This window comes from Bos indicus, chromosome 28 (assembly GCF_029378745.1).
Source record: "Bos indicus isolate NIAB-ARS_2022 breed Sahiwal x Tharparkar chromosome 28, NIAB-ARS_B.indTharparkar_mat_pri_1.0, whole genome shotgun sequence".
Classification (NCBI taxonomy): domain Eukaryota; kingdom Metazoa; phylum Chordata; class Mammalia; order Artiodactyla; family Bovidae; genus Bos; species Bos indicus.
This window is the reverse complement of record NC_091787.1, coordinates 25,719,182-25,739,550: the sequence shown is the minus strand read 5'-3', so window position 1 is coordinate 25,739,550 and position 20,369 is coordinate 25,719,182. Positions and strand designations below refer to the sequence as shown.

General features: G+C 44.9%; 1 protein-coding gene across 3 annotated transcripts in view; it reads right to left on the bottom strand.

The window, feature by feature from the left end:
• The window catches only part of HK1 (hexokinase 1), a 131,828-nt gene that overhangs the window by 100,640 nt on the left and 10,819 nt on the right, over window positions 1–20,369 (bottom strand). For 2 of the 3 annotated variants that reach the window (XM_070781821.1, XM_070781823.1), the window contains exon 2: window positions 11,800–11,993. The gene's annotated coding sequence lies outside the window, so the exon portion shown is untranslated. Of the gene's footprint in view, window positions 1–11,795; window positions 11,994–20,369 lie in introns of all 3 variants that reach the window. The other variant, XM_070781822.1, reaches the window with a different exon arrangement.

The following is a 20,369-nucleotide window of genomic DNA, read 5'->3' as shown; positions in this document are numbered from 1 at the left end:
GACAGGGATTAAAACCATCCCCATGGAAAAGAAATGCAAAAAAAGCAAAATGGCTGTCTGGGGAGGCCTTACAAATAGCTGTGAAAAGAAGAGAAGCGAAAAGCAAAGAAGAAAAGGAAAGATATAAGCATCTGAATGCAGAGTCCCAAAGAATAGCAAGAAGAGATAAGAAAGCAGCGATCAATGCAAAGAAATAGAGGAAAACACCAGAATGGGAAAGACTAGAGATCTCTTCAAGAAAATCAGAGATACCAAGGGAACATTTCATGCAAAGATGGGCTCGATAAAGGACAGAAATGATATGGACCTAACAGAAGCAGAAGATATTAAGAAGAGGTGGCAAGAATACACAGAAGAACTGTACAAAAAAGATCTTCACGACCCAGATAATTACGATGGTGTGATCACTGACCTGGAGCCAGACATCCTGGCATGTGAAGTCAAGTGGGCCTTAGAAAGCATCACTACGAACAAAGCTAGTGGAGGTGATGGAATTCCAGTTGAGCTATTTCAAATCCTGAAAGATGATGCTGTGGAAGTGCTGCGCACTCAATAAGCCAGCAAAGTTGGAAAACTCAGCAGTGGCCACAGGACTGGAAAAGGTCAGTTTTCATTCCAATCCTAAAGAAAGGCAATGCCAAAGAATGCTCAAACTACTGCACAATTGCACTCATCTCACATGGTAGTAAAGTAATGCTCAAAATTCTCCAAGCCAGGCTTCAGCAATATGTGAACCGTGGACTTCCTGATGTTCAAGCTGGTTTTAGAAAAGGCAGAGGAACCAGAGATCAAATTGCCAACATCCACTGGGTCATGGAAAAAGCAAGAGAGTTCCAGAAAAACATCTATTTCTGCTTTATTGACTATGCCAAAGCCTTTGACTGTGTGGATCACAATAAACTGTGGAAAATTCTGAAAGAGATGGGAATACCAGACCTGATCTGCATCTTGAGAAATTTGTGTGCAGGTCAGGAAGCAACAGTTAGAATTGGATATGGAACAACAGACTGGTTCCAAATAGGAAAAGGAGTATGTCAAGGCTGTATATTGTCACCCTGCTTATTTAACTTATATGCAGAGTACATCATGAGAAACGCTGGGCTGGAGGAAACACAAGCTGGAATCAAGATTGCTGGGAGAAATATCAATAACCTCAGATATGCAGATGACACCACCCTTATGGCAGAAAGTGAAGAGGAACTCAAAAGCCTCTTGATGAAGGTGAAAGTGGAGAGTGAAAAAGTTGGCTTGAAGCTCAACATTCAGAAAATGAAGATCATGGCATCTGGTCCCACCACTTCATGGGAAATAGATGGGGAAACAGTGGAAACAGTATCAGACTTTTTTGGGGGCTCCAAAATCACTGCAGATGGTGATTGCAGCCATGAAATTTAAAGACGTTTACTCCTTGGAAGGACAGTTATGACCAACCTAGATAGCATATTCAAAACCAGAGACATTACTTTGCCAACAAAGGTTCGTCTAGTCAAGGCTATGGTTTTTCCTGTGGTCATGTATGGATGTGAGAGTTGGACTGTGAAGAAGGCTGAGCACCGAAGAATTGATGCTTTTGAATTGTGGTGTTGGAGAAGACTCTTGAGAGTCCCTTGGACTGCAAGGAGATCCAACCAGTCCATTCTGAAGGAGATCAGCCCTGGGATTTCTTTGGAAGGAATGATACTGAAGCTGAAACTCCAGTACTTTGGCCACCTCTTGCGAAGAGTTGACTCATTGGAAAAGACTCTGATGCTGGGAGGGATTGGGGGCAAGAGGAGAAGGGGACGTCAGAGGATGAGATGGCTGGATGGCATCACTGACCCGATGGGCGTGAGTCTGGGTGAACTCCGGGAGTTGGTGATGGACAGAGAGGCCTAGCCTGCTGCTATTCATGGGGTCGCGAAGAGTCGGACACAACTGAGCGACTGAACTGAACTGAGCATGCTAGGGTCTTAAAGGAAGCCCAAAGGTATGATATGGGGCTTCACATGTCAAGAGATAAATACCCAGTGGGGGGAACTGCAGCACCCTTCTCAGATCCTAATTGGAATTATAATGACCCTGAACACATCTGGGAAAGGGATCATTCTCTAATCTGTGTAAAGGCAGGACTAAAAGCAGCCCAGCACAAAGTAATCAGCTATGCCTGGGGCTCAGCAATAACTCAGGAGCCCAATGAGAACCCCATTGCCTTTCTGGAATGGCTAAAAGAGACCCTCCAGAAGTTTATCAATCTGGACTTAGACTCTTACGAAGACAGGTGATTTTAAAGGACAAATTCCTGTCCCAGTGTTCGTCAGACATCAGGATAAAGTTACAACAGCTACAGTAGCAGGACTGTGCTACCTCTTTAGATGAGATCATCCAGACAGCCACCGATACCTTTTATAACAGAGAACAGGAGAGGGAGGTCAAGGCCCAGGAAAGGGAGAAAAGGAAAGAGACAAGCATGCTGGACACCTTCCAGGGAAGCCTTATGGTAAACCCTGAGTCCTTAAAGGACAAAGCACAAGGCAAATGCCTAATCTGTACACAGGCAGGACATTGGGCCTAAGAGTGTCCAAACTGTAACTAGTCTCCTAAAATGTGCTACAAATGCCATCAGTTGGGACACTGGGTGGCACTCTACCCTCAGGACCCAAGAGCCTCAAGGTCAAGTGCCAAGCCTTCCCTCACGATGGTTCAACAGGGCTGAAGTGACCTGCTCCAGCCAGCCTGCATCACGGGGCTGGAGCCAAGGGTGCAACTGGATGTGGCAGGTAGGTCCAAGAATTTCTTAATTGACACAGGGTCTACCTACTCTGTCCTGACCTCCTACTCTGGAGACTTCTCCTCCCAAAGCTGTACCATTTTGGGTGCTACAGGAAAAACAGTTACAAAAAAATTCACCGAAGCACTTCTTCATTGCTGGGATGGACAAATATTTTCCCACCAGTTTCTGGTGGTCCCTGAGTGTCCTATTCCCTTATTGGGAAAAGATCTTTCTCTGCTTCAAAATCTTGCAGCTATTGCAGTCCTGATAGAAGATGCTTTAAAACTCTCTCTTGCAGGCAAACTATTTTTATCAGCCACCAAGTGAAATAACTCCTGAATGGGAGAGGCCATTTATGGATGTCTGATCAAAGAATCCTCAGATATCAAGTAGTTCTGATGGAAAGTCCAGGCCTGACAATATCCCTTTGTAAGGTTCTCAACCCAGCTACCCTCTTGCCTATCCCTGAGGGCTCTCTCCCCTTTCACTCTTGCCTAGAAACCTTGGACCACTGGACAAAACCCCGAGAGGAATTGTCAGAAGATCCTCTGATCCTGAGGAAATCTGGTACACTGATGGAAGCAGCTTTGTCTTGGATGGAAAAAGAAGACCAGATATGCAGTAGTCTCCAATTTTGAGACCATAGAGGCTAAAACTTTGCCACCAGGTACTTCAGCCCAATTAGCCCTGACTTGAGCTTTAGATCTGGGAAAAGGAAAAAGAGTAGCCATTTACACTGACTTCAAATGTGCCTTACCGGTGCTACATACAAATGCTGCTATTTGGAAAGAAAGAGGTCACTTGACCACCTGAGGGTCCCCAATAAGATATGGTGATCAAATCCTTAGGCTCTTGGAGGCAGTTCACCTGCCCACTGAAGTTCCAGTCTTCCATTGTAAAGGACACAAAAAAGGGAGCATGGAAGTGGCACAAGGGAACCAAACAGCTGATCAGGCAGCTAAGAGAGCAGCATTACAGAACAAGGACCTAATAGGGGTTGCCACCTTAGTTCCACAGACTAATTTGCCAGAAACTCCTTCATAGACTGAACGTGAGACTCTTAAAGCTAAGAGTGAGGGCTTTCAAGAAGATCATATGGGGTGGTTCCAAAAGGAGGGACTTCTTTTTCTGCCTGGGTACCTCCAATGGAGGTTGGTTAACTCCTTACATGCCACCACTGATTTAGGGGAAAAGGTCCTCCAAAGACTACTAGAAAGGTCCTTCAGAGGAACAGGTCTCCAAACAACTATAAGGCAAGTTGTCTCCTCTTGTCCCACTTGCCAATTAAACAACCCCAAGGAGCTCGAAGACCCCAGCTGGCCCAGTCTGTCCAATGACATGGGACCTACCCAGGAGAGGACTGGTAGATGGACTTCACACAGATGCCAGTTTTTCAAGGTTATAAACCCCTACTAGTCATGATAGATACATTCACAAGATAGATAAGGCTTTCCCACCTGGACTGAGAAGGCTGAGGAGGGGCAAAAAACCTGCTCCATGAAATCATTCCAAGATTTGGTCTGCCCAGGTCATTACAAAGTGACAATGGGACATCATTTACTTCTAAGGTCACCCAAGGGGTCTCTAAAGCATTGGGCATTACTTATTATCTCAATTGTGCCTGGAGGCCTCAGTCTTCAGGAAAAGTAGAGAGAGTCAACAAATTCTTAAAATCAGCAATAAAAAAGAAAACCCAGGAGACCTCCTTGGGATGGAAGGAGGCTTACCAATAGCTCTCCTCCACACCCATATTGACCCAAAGGAACAGATTGGTCTTAGTCTTTATGAGATGCTATATGGGAGACCTTTTGTTTATGTCAATGACCTCTTCCTAGATGCAGAGGCTCAAGCCCTCTGGTCTTTACCATGGCTACTGGGCAATTCCAACAAGATATACACTTGTGGGATGTCAACCAGGACCCGAAAAATTCTAAAGAGTCACCAATAATTAAAATCCTAATTAAAGTCTGGAAAGATGGGTCCCCAAAGGCTCAAACTCCAGCTCACATGGAAGGGCCCCTACCCTGTAATACTTTCTACCCCACAGCAGTTAAGATACCAGGACACAACTCCTGGATTCACTACTCATGAGTCAAACCATGGAAGAAAACAGAAGAGGTCACTCAATATACCTGTGAACTCCTGGGAGCTCTCAGATACCTATTCAGGACTACAAATGAGTGCCATTCTAATGAACAACCCCAAAATTAAGCTTCTAGGGATAAGATTTCTCAGGGCAGCTCTAAAGAGCCAACACAGCTTGGCAGGGGTTGTACTCCAAAATAGACAGGAGATGCATCACCAACGCGATGGACATGAGTTTGAGTAGGCTCTGGGACTTGGTGATGGACAGGGAAGCATGGCGTGCTGCAGTCCATGGTGTCACAAAGAGTTTGACATGACTGAGCGACTGAACTGAGATCTCTTGCTCCCTGAACAAGGAGGCACTTGAGACATCTTGAATGAGACATGTTGTTTCTGGGTAAATACCTCCAACTAAGTTAAAGAAAGCCTCACAGTCCTCAAGAAAAACCTTTAGATCCTACAGGATCTCAAAGAACGAGTTGGAGAATTCTTGGGGTGACTACAATCTCTCTTTGGGAGATCTTTCTCATGGCGAGGGGGAATTTGGAGTTGGCTAATGTGAGTTCAGAAAAACATCTATTTCTGCTTTATTGACTATGTCAAAGCCTTTGACTGTGTGGATCACAATAAACTGGGAAATTCTGAAAGAGATGGGAATACCAGACCACCTGACCTGCCTCTTGAGAAGTTTGTATGCAGGTCAGGAAGCAACAGTTAGAACTGGACATGGAACAACAAACTGGTTCCAAATAGGAAAAGGAGTACGTCAAGGCTGTATATTGTCACCCTGCTTATTTAACTTATTTGCAGAGTATATCATGAGAAATGCTGGGTTGGAAGAAGCACAAGCTAGAATCAAGATTTCCAGGAGAAATATCAATAACCTCAGATATGCAGATGACACCACCCTTATGGCAGAAAGTGAAGAGGAACTAAAGATCCTCTTGATGAAAGTGAAAGAGGAGAGTGAAAAAGTTGGCTTGAAGCTCAGCATTCAGAAAACGAAGATCATGGCATCTGGTCCCATCAGTGGGACTATTCTGCCACTTCATGGCAAATAGATGGGGAAACAGTGTTAGACTTTATTTTTTGGGGCTCCAAAATCACTGCAAATGGTGATTGCAGCCATGAAAGTAAAAGACGCTTACTCCTTGGAAGGAAAGTTATGACCAACCTAGATAGCATATTCAAAAGCAGAGACATTACTTTGCCAACAAAGGTTCATCTAGTCAAGGCTATGGTTTTTCCAGTGGTCATGTATGGATGTGATAGTTGGACTGTGAAGAAAGCTGAGTGCTGAAGAATTGATGCTTTTGAACTGTGGTGTTAGAGTAGACTCTTGAGAGTCCCTTGGACTGCAAGGAGATCCAACCAGTCCATCCCAAAGGAGATCAGTCCTGGGTGTTCATTGGAAGGACTGATGCTAAAGCTGAAACTGCAATACTTTGGCCACCTCATGCAAAGAGTTGACTCATTGGAAAAGACCCTGATGCTGGGAGGGATTGGGGGCAGGAGGAGAAGGGGATGACAGAGGATGAGATGGCTGGATGGCATCACCGACTCAATGGACATGAGTTTGGGTAAACTCCAGGAGTTGGTGATGGACAGGGAGGCCTGGCATGGTGCGAACATGGGGTCGCAAAGAGTCAGACACGACTGAGCAACTCAACTGAACTGAACTGAATGCCCCTACTAATCCTTATTATCACCATATTGATGCTGCTTATGATTGCCTCATATATTATCAATTGTTTAACCCATTTGTCTCTGCCCAGGTCAATAAGCTAAAACATGCAGTGCCAGTTCAACAAGGATATAGAAAACTACACCCAACCACAGAAAATATCACTCACCCTTAGATGGACACCATTATAAAGACTCTGAGGCTTGAGACTAGCAAGAGGGGGAGGCCCAATGCCCCTCACCATCCCAGCTCTGCAGGAAGTAGCCAGAGAGACCTCGATGTCTCAATTCCCAAAGAATTGGGCCTCCCATCTCTTGAGGGGGGAATGTTAGGTAGGTAGAATAGGAAAAAGGAGTCCAGAATGGTGATAGCCAAAAGACAAAGAAGGGAAAAGCCCCCCAAAATAGAACAAAGTAAGGTCGGAGGACCGACCTCAGGGAAACAAACAGTCCTCCTGGCTAGCCCAATTTACATAGGGCAGGCTCAGGGGGAGGAGGAAAAAACATAAAAAGAGGAGCCAAAATTGGGCTTCTCTTCTCCTCACGTCTTTTGGGTCGGCCCACCCTCACGCTTTGAGGATGTATTTTCCTTTGCATGCCGAGTAAAATTGAGCTGTAACACCGATCCGTCTGTCAATTTAAATTTTTGCTGGGGCGAGACAGAACTGAAGAAATTACAAACTCCCCCAAGAGTAGTGCACTGTGATGGGGAAGAACAAGGAACTATATTTTAGGAATCCAAGGAGACTTCTCAGAGTAAGAACACCAACCTCTGGCCCATGACACAGAATCCTAGGTTGAATAAAAACTGGAGCCCTGGTACTCATCTTCTCCCTTTCATCACTGTACACATGGCAGATTGTTGCAACTGTGGATAGGTTTCTTTGTATCCATGCCCTTGGGTAGTTCCCATATACAAAGACCCAGGTTTCACCAATGACTTGCCTTGGGCAATTGGCCAATAGCAACTGTGCCACAGGAAAAGACTTGAAAAGTACCTACACATAAAGGGCTTTCTCTTGCTGCTCTTGGCAGCCCTGCCACTGCTGTCATGGGAAGAAGCCCCTGCTGGCCTACTGGCTAATAAGGAGCAACAGTGGGGCAGAAATAGCCAACCCAGTTGAGTATCTGTGGCTGGCTAGCCCCCAGCCAACCAGGGAGTTGACAGAAATGCAGGAGTGAGTCTGACCAAGACCAGCCACGTGTGCCTCAGATCTGCAGTAGCACTGTGATAATGTGATTTACAATAAGAAATATACATTTGGTCTTTGTCTCTGTTCCTGGCACATAGTTCCTAAAACCCTTGTAATTTCCTAAGTGATAAAAATAATGGGATACTCTTTTGTTACAATATTTGGTCTTTTGTCTGCAAATAGCTTCAATTCCAGAAACAACTCAAGTGATCAAGGGGGGTGTCTTATTATTCACAAGCCCCTTTCAAGTTTATGTTAATGAGGATGGGGCTAGTTGCCAGGGGGAAACAACCCTGTGATTTGAGGGTTGGAATTTCAGGCCCCTCCCCACCCCACTGCCACACCACCCATGGGGAAGGGACAGGGGCTAGAAGATGAATTAATATCAGTGATTTAATCTGTCTTGTCTGTGTATTGAAGACTCCTTGAAAACCTAAAAGGATGGGGTTCAGAGAGCTTCCAGGTTGATGAACACATGGAGGTTCTGTGAGGAAGGTGCCCCCTGAGAGGGCATGGAGGCTGGATGTCCCTTCCCACCTACCCTGCCCTATGGATCTTTTCCATTTTGTTGTTTCTGAGTAATACTCTTATAAATTTTTTTCTTTTGGCCATGCCATACAGCTTGAGGGATCTTAGTTTCCTGACCAGGGATTGAACGTGCACCCTCAGCAGTGAAAGCACAGATTTCTAACCGCTGGACCACCAGGATATTCCCAAGTTACATCCTTTTATAATAAGCTGGCCATCTAATAAGTAAATTGTTTCCCTGAGTTCTGTGAGCTGTTCTAGCAACTTAAACTTGAAGAGAGGATTGTGGGAAATTCTGATCCACAGAGTCAATTGGTGAGAAGCACAGATGACAACCTGGATTTGTGACTGGCATTGAAGTGGCCTTGTGGGATTGAGCCCTTAACCCATGGAGTTGGTAGATGGTGTCAGAATAAAGTTATAGAGTGGTCTATAATTCTGGTGTCATGGAATTGTTTGGTTTGGGAGAGCACAGATGACAACCTGGATTTGTGACTGGCATTGAAGAGGTGGCCTTGTGGGATTGAGCCCTTAACCCATGGAGTTGGTAGATGGTGTCAGAATAAAGTTATAGAATGGCCTATAATTCTGGTGTCATGGAATTGTTTGGTTTGGGAGAGAAACCCCATCCACCTGGTGACCAGAAGAGTTTGGAGTGAGTAGAAGATACACAAATGAAATGGATCTTCCTTTACAGCCATTCAGTTCAGCCCAGCCTACATTGCTGTAACACAGAATCTCAAGCTTATTGTTGTAAACCACAAAGTATGTTTGTTTGTTTGTTTTTTAATTTCTTGGCCATGCCACATAACATGCAGGATCTTAGTTCCTGGACCAGAGATTGAACCTGTGCCCCCTTCAGTGGAAGCATGGAGTCGTAACCACAGGACCTCCAGGGAAGTCCCTGGGGGTGTTTTTTTTTTTAACATCGCAATAAATAACTGAGCCCTCCAGGGGCATCTATAATAGGAGAGTGCTGAGCCAGGAGTCAGAGAGCTGCCTCCCTCTAGCCTGGTTCCACCAGCTGCTACCTAAATGGTCTCGGGGAAGATGCTCAACCCCTCCAAGCCTCAGAGTGTCGCCTGATCACAACTGCTCTCCTGTCTACTTCAGTAGGTCATTGTGAAGATCTCATCCAATTACTTGTATCCCTCAAGGAAGCTATTAGCATGGCCTGAATGGCAGCTGGCCATAAAGAAACTTTGCCTTCCAATTATTAATAATGCTATAAGAAGAAAGAGTTGCATTTGCAGTTCTTATACATTTTTTCCTTTGATCCTGGTAACACCTTTGCAAGGGGGATAATACGACCGACACTCAGTTGTAAGAAGATGCGGACATTCAGAGAGGTGCTGTAACTTGTTCAAGGTCACACAGCAGGACACAGGGAAACAAGCATGGGGGACGATCTCACAGACTCCCGAGACCTCGTCCCCCTCCACAAGCTGCCTGTCCTCCAGAGTCTCTGTCATGTCATCCACGCCTCCTCGCGCCTCATCCTCCTGAAGGCTGGAGTGGAGTGAATCACACACTCCCCAGGTCCAGCCCCTCTCCAAGGAGAGTCTGCAGGAGCTGAGTTGCCCACTAGCATTCAAAGCAGTTCGTCAACACATTCTACATGCACTCTTTCTGATACCCAGGCAGCTTCCCAAGTCTAGTTCAAACACTACCCTGGATCACCAAAGCAACCTAACAGAGAATAAATGTCCATCTTTCCCATTGGTATTTGTTTCTTAAAGACACCACGGGTCTGTCACATGGCCGAGAAGATTATGCTCTCATCCTCTTCTTTGCTGGCTTCCTATCTGCTGTTACCCAGGAGATGGGAATGAGGGGAGAAAGAAACCCTCGGGACTGGCCCAGGGCACTCAGTGTGAAGGTCATTCAAAGCAGTGTTTCTTTTTGTTAAGAAACTGCTTTGGCCCAGAGCTCATGTGGAAAGTGGTGGTATTTCCACTGGCCCACTGTGGTTCTATCAGCATACATAGCCTCCTCCCTTCTAGGAGCTGGCATTACCCTGTAAGCCCATGAGTCCTCTTTCTGGGACTCAGACAGTCTCTCTTCAACTCCCTTCTCAGAATTTAGAGCATCTGTGTAAATTGAGAGTTGCCCTTCCCAAAAAACCTGGCACAGCCAACATCTTAACACAACTTCCAAACAGATGCTTCATTTCTTGAGTCATTTACCTGAATTTAAGTCAGTCAATTTAAGTCATTTACCTGAATTTAATAACAACAACAACAAAAAATCCACAATTCATTTGCACATATCAGTGATCAAATTCCTTGTTGGTTTCCAGATATGCTTTCTTGGTATCATCTGAGACTTTATGAGAGAGCATGAATCTTCTAATCAATTGACTTCAAATATTTCCCTTAAACAACTCACTTGGAGGTGATTGTAACTAGCAGTTATTGAGAGCATATTATTTCTCAGGCACTGCTACAAATAAGTCAAGACACTAATTCACAAGAACATATCATAAGTAATATTACCCCATTTTACAGATGAAGAAACTGAGGCTCAAAGAGGTCAAGTAACTTCCCAAGGTCACACAGCAAGTAAGTAGCAGAGCTGAGATTGGAGATCAGATTGGGTCCAGCTCCTGCACTTTTCACTTCTGTACTACACTCTCCCTCAACAGCAGAGCATCAGCTCAAACACTGACATTAATAAGAAGGGCAAATGTTACTCAGGGGAGAGAGACCCTTTACAGTTTATTAAGCTATGATGAATACCAGTACAGCTTTTACCTTAAAAAAAAAAAAAAATCACACTGTTAGCCCAGTTCTTTAAAACCAAAAGACTTAAGTGAGTTTGGGTCCAGTTGAAAAATCACCGTGTAGGGCTTCCCTGGTGGTTCAGGAATTAAGAATCTGCCTACCAATGCAGGGGACATGGGTTCGATCCCTGGTCCAGCAAGATTCCACATGCTGTGGAACAGTAAGCCCTTGTGGCACAACTACTGAAGCCCACGCACTAGAGCCCATGCTCTGCAACAAGAGAAGCCACTGCAGTGAGAAGCCCATGCACTGCAACGAAGAGCAGCCCCTACTTGCTGCAACTAGAGAAAAGCCTGTGCAAAGCAATCAAGACCCAGTCAGTGCCGTCAAAAATAAATAAATATATCACTGGGTAAACTTAGGAAAGTATTTGTCCCTCTCTGGGCTTCTTTAGTCAAGTAAGTAAGTGTTAGTCTCTCAGTCGTGTCCGACTCTTTGCAACCCCATGGATTGTAGCCTGCCAGGCTCCTCTGTCCATGGAATTCTCCTGGCAAGAATACTGGAGTGGGTTGCCGTTCTCTTCTCCAGGGGATCTTTCTGACCCAGGGATTGAATCTGCGGCTCCTGCATTGCTGGCAAATTCTTTACTGTCTGAGCCACCAGGGAAGCCCTTAGTCAAGTATGTGGGTTTGAACTCCAGGATCTACCCTTTGAGATCATAGTATCTCTTTATTCGTCCTGTTTTACACAGGACAGGAAGCTGTCTAATGCAAGGGTCAGGGAAGGCGTGGCTCCGGGTAGAGTCAGACCACCAGGTTTTGGCCGCCCACTCACTTGCCTTGGGATGACTTGAGACACCTCTGCTGGCTCTTCACTTGGTCTCACTTTCATTTTTCCAAAAGGACAACATATGCTGTGTTGCAACCCAACTGTAGATTCTTGGCACAAAGCAAGTGTGGGTGGGTGTTTGGCTCTTTTCTTCCTTGGGAACAATGCACTGGGTAACAGTTCTTCGGTTGGTTAGTTGGAGTCCTGAGAACAGAAAGGGACAAAAGATGCATTTGTCACTGTATCAAGGGTCACCAAAGGACTGGAAGGTGTAGAGGCTGCTCCAGCATCCTGAGGATGGAAGGACACAGGCCTTGTTTTCAACAAAGGGGATGTTACTATGGCCTTATGGGCAGGGGCTGGGGACCTTGGTGCCCTTGACATTCAGAGGTCAGGGTTATGGTTGTGCTTTATGGTTATGCTTTATGGTTATAAAGTTCTTTGTCCCACTGGGATCTCACAGAAGCCTTGGGTGGGGAGGACAGGAATGGTGACCGTGGTGAAGAGGATGGTGAAGACGGTAATGGCAGTGGAAGCCCATGTGCACTGAGCCCTCACTGTGCCAGGTACTGTGCTAAAGATTTCCTGTGTATGGACTCCAGAGGCTTCCCAACAGCCTTAGGAAATAGAAACCTTTTCCTTATACCTAGGGAAGCTGAAGCTTAGGGAAGCTGAAGCTTAGAGAAGCTGAGTCAGAGGCTCATGGAAACAGCAGAAAAAGCAGAGCTGGCTTTTGAACGCAGATCTCTCCCATCCTGGGGCTTGACTTCTGCATTTTATGGGTGCAGCAGCTGAGGCTTAGAGTTAGCAAGTAGTTCAGAATTAGTAAAACCAACTCAGGTTTTTAAATCTGGGAAGAAATGAAATGCTCAGGTTGGTGGAAAAAATAAAGAAGATAAACCTCATCCGGGCTTTCCTGGTGGCTCAGCGGTAAAGAATCTGCCTGCAATGCAAGAGCCACAGGAGATGCGGGTTTGATCTCTGGGTTGGGAAGACTCCCTGGAGAAGGGAATGACAACCCACTCCAGTATTTTTGCCTGGAGAATCCCATGGCCAGAAGAGCCTAGGGGGTTACATGTCCATAGGGTTGCAAAGACTCAGACACTACTGAAGTGACTTAGCAGGCACACACACAAACCTCATCTGTTGGTGCCAGACTGAGCCGAGGTAGACCTGAGCCAAAAGTCCTAGTTACTGTCCCAGGTCACCTCCTCCTTTCCTCCTTCCATCAATAGGCCCTTCTTTCAGGACAAAAACCCCTGCTCTTCCACCTTCTTTCACAATCCTGGAAGTAACCTACTACTGTCCCTTCACCTGTTTCTTGCTTAAATCCTGCCCTCATGGAGCGTAGAGTCTCTGAAAGAGAGAGAGATTAGTTAAGAAATCACATGAAGGAATTCCCTGGCTCCAGTGGTTAGAACTCTGCACTTTCACTGCTGAGGGCAAGGGTTCAATCCCTGGTTGGGGAACTAAGATCCCGCATGCCACACCGTGGGGCCAAAAGCAAAAGAAAATTTTAAAAAGTTTTAAATGCCTTTCTCTGAATGGAGTATAGCCTTTCAAAATTGTACATCGCTATTTTGTACACCGTAACATATAATATTGTACATCAATAATATTTCAATAGTATAATTGTAAAGAATAAATAATAAAGCAACTTAGAAAAGAAGTCAGAAATTCTCTGGCAATCCAGTGGTTAGAACTTGGCACTTTCAGTGCTGGGGCATGGATTCAGTCCCTGGTCAGAGAAATCCCACAAACCAAGCAGCATGGCCAAAAATAAAAATAGAAAGTTTTTTGAAAGTCACACATTACAAACTTTGGATCTGAGACACATTGGTCTGGGTCAGAATTTTTTGTTGTGGACCATTTTAAAATTCTTTATTGAATTTGATACAATATTGCTTCTGTTTAACATTTTTGTTTTTTGGCATATGGGATCCTAGCTCTCTGACCAGGTATTGAACTCGAATCCCCTGCATTGGAGGATGAAGTCTTAACCACCAGACCACAAGGGAAGTCCTCAGAGTTTTCTCTGAGGCCTCTGAGCCAGGGAGAAGTGAGTCTTGATGAAAGAAAAGGAGAGAAGGATGAAGGAGGAGGGTGTGCCCTAAAACTGATTATTAATCTATCCCTCCAGATTTGGGTCTTACTGAGAGTGGACTGGCTTGGGCCTCTAGGGTTCTCAAATTCTTCTCCCTGGACCAGTGGGAGCAGCATTATCTGGGAACTTGTTTAAAATGTACATTCTCAGGCCCTGTTGCAGAACTATTGAACTGAAAACTTTGAGGACGGAGCCAACCATCTGTGTTCAACAAGACTTCATGGCCATTCTGCAACTGATGAAGTGGAGAGCTATGTTCCAGATACCGACAGTCAAGTGGATTCACCCACTAAAAGTATGATAGGTTCTGGTTCTCTCCCACTTTCTCATGTGTTCCCTATGGAAGAGGAATTCACAGATGATCTTCTGCGAGTAAGCCTGATAGGGATCTGCAGCTGTAGAGAGAAATGGGACAAGTGATTTGATGTTGTTGAGAATGGGGGATAAAATACAAACATTTTAGCAAGTCTGAGATCCATTGCCCCAGACATGAGACTCCAGGAGGTAAAATCAGATTCTTTGAAAACTGGAAAGAACTTGGCATATCATATCCTATTCTTAACCCCATTCAAGACAAGATCTGGATAGGTGATACCCCACCCTTTAAAGTAGCCTTTTCCGTTGATGGTTAATCATGTCTGGGATGAAATCTGCCTCCTTTTCTTTTTTCTTTAAAAAAAAAAAAGATTTATTTTTATTTTTGGCTGTGTTGGATCTTTGTTGCTGTCTGCAGGTTTTCTCTAGTTGTGGCAAGTGGAAGCCGCTCTTCACTGTGATGCACAGGCTTCTCATTGTGGTGGCTTCTCTTATTGCAGAGCTTGGGCTCCAGGCCACACATGAGCTTCGGTAGTTGCAGCCCTTGAACTCTAGAGCCTGGGCTCAGAAGTTGCGCTGCACAGGCTTAGCTGCCTCACGGCATGTGGGAACTTCCTAGAGCAGGGATCAAACCCATGTCCCCTGCATTGGCAGATAGATTCTTAACCACTGGACCAGCAGGGAAGCCCCCAAATCTGCCTCCTTTTGACTTCCTTTCATCAACCTTAGTTCTCTGGATTCTTGCAAAAAGTCTTCTTTCCTATGACCTCCCAAGGATGATAATCTTGTTTATCTAAGGTTCTTAGTGAAGACACAATAATTGACCATCTGAAATATAAGAGAAGATCCCATACTTATAAATGCTTTTATTAAAGCAAGAGAAAACACGATAGAGACAACTACAAGTACACGTGCTTTCAGCTGGGCTGATTGACATGAAGTTGGCTTTGCAGACTGACTCACATTCTGGAGAATGTTCAACAAAGGTTACAAGGATCTGATTCCTAACTCTGGCCCAAGCTTCCCATGACACCTAGCACGTGGTTTATTTCAAGTCCTGCGTTCATGACTTGGCTGGCTAGGAAGAAGTTTTTGGACTGTATATGTAAACTATCAGTGCTTATGGGTATTAACTACATAACAGCCAGGATCTACTTAGTTTCTGGAATAAACATCCCTCATAACATGTTTCTCGTGTCAATCTGAGGTTCTCAATCACATTCTACCAATTGTATATTCATTCACACATTCACTTAACCATTCTGCACATCCAGTCCAGTCTAGCCTCCTCAATCAACTTGCAGTTGGGCACTACCCAATTTCTTCTCCAAGCTGAAAAACCTAAGAGAACTCTAGGCAAGTCCTACTCCAAAGTTGATGCTAACAAAGAGCTCAAGAAACAGAAATGTGACACTGTGTGAAAGAGTAACTTAAATTCGCTTTTGAACCCGCATTCTCATGCTCTCCCAACTTCCTTTGGAACATGAGGAAGAGGGTCGAAAGATGATCAGCCCAGGGAGAGCCAGACAGAAACCTAGAATGCAACACAGGGATCAGCCTTCCAGCCTGGTCATCCCACCACCACGCAGCACCTCCCAGGCCTGGGAAGGCTCTCCAAACACCACTATCTGAAGATGATGTCAGTCCTTGAGTGATTATATGAAATTTATCTTCAACCAAAATAAAGCACCAAAGAAACTTACTATGAAATGGGGCTCTGACATTTCTTGCATAAAGATGGTCTTTGGAGAATCATATCGAGATAAAAGCTCCCTCCTCTGAGGCTGGAATCACAGCTTCTCCATGCTCTTGATGATGCCGGACAAAAATGTGACCACATGCTCTTACACTGGCTTTCCACCGAACGCCACAGAGTCGGCTCATTTGCCCACCACCTCATAATAATTGGAGCCAAATCTCTGTTTCATTTTTCCGAAAGAAAAAGACTACATCCCACCACAACAGTTCATTGAATTCAAGCCTCTACCCAGAGGAAGCAAAAGGCTTCGTAATCTCAAGCAAAAAATGCCAGCTATGTGCTCCCACAGGCTGCCAGTCCCCTGGAGGCGCAGGGCACCAGGGCTATCACAATAACCTCCCAGCCCATTCACAATTCAATTCTCCTTTGTACAAAACTCCAGACATTCTCCAACCATTCAGATCCAAGCTTCAGTCCCAGGACAGTCCACCCTGTGTTCCCCAAAAAGCATTCCCCGGCTTCACTAACAGACTCAGAAATCTAGATGGACTAGAATCTGGGGCCCAGAGACTGACCACGTTGCTCCAGCCTTCTCTGAGAGGATAGATGGATCTCCAATTTCAGCCAGTATGTGCTGCCTTCTGTGTACCAGACACAAGAGGGAAAGGGCATGGGTGAGTGGCGGGGAGTGGGAGGACAGAATAGACTCTGAGGCACTTGAAGAGCTGGTAGAACAGTTCAGTTCAGTCGCTCAGTCATGTCCGACTCTTTGCGACCCCATGAATCTCAGCATGCCAGGCCTCCCTGTCCATCACCAGCTCCTGGAGTTCACCCAAACTGATGTGCATCGAGTCAGTGATGCCATCTAGCCACCTCATCCTCTGTTGTCCCCTTCTCCTGCCCCCAATCCCTCCCAGCATCAGGGTCTTTTCCAATGAGTCAACTCTTCACATGAGGTGACCAAAGTATTGCAGTATCAGCCTCAGCATCAGTCCTTCCAATGAACACCCAGGACTGGTCTCTTTTAGGATGGACTGGTTGGATCTCCTCGCAGTCCAAGGGACTCTCAAGAGTCTTCTCTAACACCACAGTTCAAAAGCATCAATTCTTCAGTGCTCAGCTTTCTTCACAGTCCAACTCTCACTTCCATACATGACCACTGGACAAACCATAGCCATGACTGGAAGGACCTTTGCTGGCAAAGTAATATCTCTGCTTTTGAATATGCTATCTAGGTTGGTCATAACTTTCCTTCCAAGGAGTAAGCATCTTTTACTTTCATGGCTGCAATCACCATTTGCAGTGATTTTGGAGCCCAAAAAAATAAAGTCTGACACTGTTTCCACGGTTTCCCCATCTATTTCCCATGAAGTGATGGGACCAGATGCCATGATCTTTGTTTTCTGAATGTTGAGCTTTAAGCCAACTTTTTCACTCTCCTCTTTCACTTTCATCAAGAGGCTTTTTAGTTCTTCATTTTCTGCCATAAGGGTGGTGTCATCTGCATATCTGAGGTTATTGATATTTCTCCCAGCAATCTTGATTCCAGCTTGTGCTTAAGCGTTTCTCATGATGTACTCTGCATACAAGTTAAATAAGCAGGGTGACAATATACAGCCTTGACGTACTCCTTTTCCTATTTGGAACCAGTCTGTTGTTCCATGTCCAGTTCTAACTGTTGCTTCCTGACCTGCATACAAATTTCTCAAGAGGCAGATCAGGTGGTCTGGTATTCCCATCTCTTTCAGAATTTTCCACAGTTTATTGTGATCCTCACAGTCAAAGGCTTTGGCATAGTCAATAAAGCAGAAATAGATGTTTTTCTGGAATTCTCTTGCTTTTTCCATGACCCAGCAGGTGATAGAAATTTGGTCTCTGGTTCCTCTGCCTTTCCTAAAACCAGCTTGAACATCTGGAAGTTCACAGTTCATATATTGCTGAAGCCTGGCTTGGAGAATTTTGAGCATTACTTTACTACCGTGTGAGATGAGTGCAATTGTGCAGTAGTTTGAGCATTCTTTGGCATTGCCTTTCTTTAGGATTGGAATGAAAACTGACCTTTTCCAGTCCTGTGGCCACTGCTGAGTTTTCCAACTTTGCTGGCTTATTGAGTGCGCAGCACTTCCACAGCATCATCTTTCAGGATTTGAAATAGCTCAACTGGAATTCCATCACCTCCACTAGCTTTGTTCGTAGTGATGCTTTCTAAGGCCCACTTGACTTCACATTCCAAGATGTCTGGCTCTAGGTGAGTGATCACACCCTCATGATTATCTGGGTCATGAAGATCTTTTTTGTACAGTTCTTCTGTGTATTCTTGCCACCTCTTCTTAATATCTTCTGCTTCTGTTAGGTCCATATCATTTCTGTCCTTTATCGAGCCCATCTTTGCATGAAATGTTCCCTTGGTATCTCTAATTTTCTTGAAGAGATCTCTAGTCTTTCCCATTCTATTGTTTTCCTCTATTTCTTTGCATTGATCACTGAGGAAGGCTTTCTTATCTTTCCTTGCTATTCTTTGGAACTCTGCATTCAAATGGGAATATCTTTCCTTTTCTCCTTTGCTTTTCACTTCTCTTCTTTTCACAGCTATTTGTAAGGCCTCCTCAGACAGCCATTTTGCTTTTTTGCATTTGTTTTTCACGGGGATGGTCTTGATCCCTGTCTCCTGTACAATGTCATGAACCTCAGTCCATAGTTCATTGGGCACTCTATCTATCAGACCTAGTCCCTTAAATCTATTTCTCACTTCCACTGTATAATCATAAGGGATTTGATTCAGGTCATACCTGAATGGTCTAGTGGTGTTCCCTACTTTCTTCAATTTAAGTCTGAATTTGGCAATAAGGAGTTCATGATCTGAGCCACAGTCAGCTCCTGGTCTTGTTTTTGCTGACTGTATAGAGCTTATCCATCTTTGGCTACAAAGAATATAATCATCTGATTTCGGTGTTGACCATCTGGTGATGTCCATGTGTAGAATCTTCTCTTGTGTTGTTAGGAGAGGGTGTTTGCTATGACCAGTGCGTTCTCTTGGCAAAACTCTATTAGCCTTTGCTCTGCTTCATTCCGTATTCCAAGGCCAAATTTGCCTGTTACTCCACATGTTTCTTGACCTCCTACTTTTGCATTCCAGTCCCCTATAATGAAAAGGACATCTTTGTTGGGTGTTAGTTCTAAAAGGCTAACAGCGCAGGCTGAGAGGAGCTACCCTATGCCTACGGTCAGGGGCGGCACCGAGAGGAGCAACCCCATGTCCAAGGAACAGCAGCTGTGCAGGTTCAGGAGGGCCGAGAGGAGATACTCCACGTTCAAGGTCAGGATGGGTGACCTTGTTCAAGGTAAGGAGCAGCAGTTGTGCTTTGCTGGAGCAGCCGTGAAGAGATACCCCACATCCAGGTAAGAGAAACCTAAGTGAGAGGGCATCAATCAGAGGGCAGACACACTGAAACCATAATCACAGAAAACTAGCCAATCTGATCACATGGACCACAGCCTTTTCGAACTCAGTGAAACTAAGCCATGCTGTGTGGGGCCACTCAAGATGGGCGGGTCATGGTGGAGAGGTCTGACAGAATGTGGTCCACTGGAGAAGGGAATGGCAAACCACTTCAGTATTCTTGCCTTGAGAACCCCAGGAACAGTATGAAAAGGCAAAATGATAGAACAGATTACGCATGCACATATCTAAAAACAAGCCACGCAGCCACCGTGTGAGCTGTGAGCAGTGAGCTTTGCACCAAGTGCTTTAGGTGTCAGAGGGACTGCTGGGTGCTTCCAAGAAGATAAATCTGACCTGGGACATGGGTCAAACGCATCAGTTTCTCTGGGAAATGTCAACCTCCTTTACTGTGCTCCTTCAGATTTATTTTTGTGCCCAGCCCTATCCCCTGTCCCTCAATAGTTCACTGTAAAACATACTGTTGTTTTTTTTTTTTTTTTTTATCAGCACTGTGGTAGCTGGTGAGTGTTATTTCATTTAAGCTTATAAGGAGCTACCAAAAAAAAAAAAAGACATAAATCATAATAGTTATCCATGATGTATTGTTAAGCCAAAAAGCTAGATATAGGGTATTATGTAGGCTTGTTGTTCAGTCACTTGGTCATGACTGCCTCTTTGTGACCCTGTGGATTGCAGTATGCCAGGCTTTCCTGTCCTTCACCATCTCCCAGAGTTTGCTCAAACTCATGTCCATTGAGTGGATGATGCCATCCAACCATCTCATCCTCTGCCTCCTTTTCTTCCTGCCCTCATTCTTCCCCATCCCCCCCCCCCAAAAAGAAATAAGTGTTGGAAAGAATATGGAGAAAAGGTAATTTTTGTGCATTGTTGATGGGAATATAAATCAGTTCAGCTACTAGGAAAAACAATTTAGAGATTCCTCAAAAAATTGAAAATAGGAATGTTACATGAATCAGCAATCCTACTCTTGGGCAGTTATCTGAAGGAGATGAAATCACT